The sequence below is a fragment of the Cervus elaphus genome, chromosome 21 (assembly GCF_910594005.1).
Source record: "Cervus elaphus chromosome 21, mCerEla1.1, whole genome shotgun sequence".
In the NCBI taxonomy this organism is placed as follows: domain Eukaryota; kingdom Metazoa; phylum Chordata; class Mammalia; order Artiodactyla; family Cervidae; genus Cervus; species Cervus elaphus.
The window spans coordinates 41,675,372-41,676,479 of NC_057835.1; positions in this window are offsets into that span (position 1 = coordinate 41,675,372).

Here is a 1,108-nt window from a genome sequence, read left to right on the forward strand (position 1 = left end):
TCCCTCTATTCACTTGTCTCCAATGTCAGGAGTAGTGATTTGTCCTATGTCCTCTGCTCTCTTATATATCAAGAAGTTATTGATGTTTTTTCAGTGAGTTTTGATTTATTGTTAGGATGAAGTGGTGACTTCCGAGCTCCTTACATCTGAAACAAAACCCAGATATCTTCCAGAAACATTTCCAATCTTCTAGAGTTTGCTCTCTATAGCTGGAGACATCTTTTATGAGACAACTAATAGGAGATTAATGAGAATGGTTAAGAGCCAAGAAGAAGAAGTACATTGAAACGACTAATCCATCAAACTGATGTGATGTCATGGTGCTGTAAATATTGCAGAAGAAGAAATAACACATGTTTATAAGTAAATGTTTACACCAAAGAGAAAATTAAGTATTTGCTAAGAATTTTAAATCAGAAATCCCACGTTTCAGTGTATCCTGGTTCTTTCACTGCTTAGTTACATAAACTTTTTCAATACTTAATTCTCGAAATTCACTTCTGTCCATAAGACTAAATATAAAATTTTAAAAGGCCACCCAGCCTGCAACAATTATAAGAAGACCAAATAAGCGAAATGAATAAAGAACCTGAGAAAACAAGTCTCTGCACCATTTTGTTGTACACTAGAAACTAACCCAACATTTAAAACAACTATACTTCAGTAAAAAAAAAAATGCTGAAAGGATTTTGTGAACTATTTAGGGCATGGGGTTATTACATGACATTATTAAAGTACTTTATGAAGAACTGCTTAAGCTCGAACTTAATCTGTAAACACTGACTATTGATAGTTTATTTGAAGTGTTTATTGTGACAAGAAGTACAGCTATAAATCACCCATCTGTTTGGCATTTTGGCATTTAATTATCACAATAAAGTGATACAGTGTTTAAAAGAGGTTAAAAGCCTGCACTTTTAAGACTGATTTTTTTTTTTTTGGTAATTGCTGAAATTCCTTTTATCTGTTAACTTGTTACGGAGGGTTTTTAAAAACTGCCTAGTTTGAAATCCTCCCCAAACAAATGTACCTTTAATATAGTTTCAGTTCCATACATTAAGTTATGGAGATGAACTCAGGTTTCCAAAAAAACTTCCTTAACGAAAGC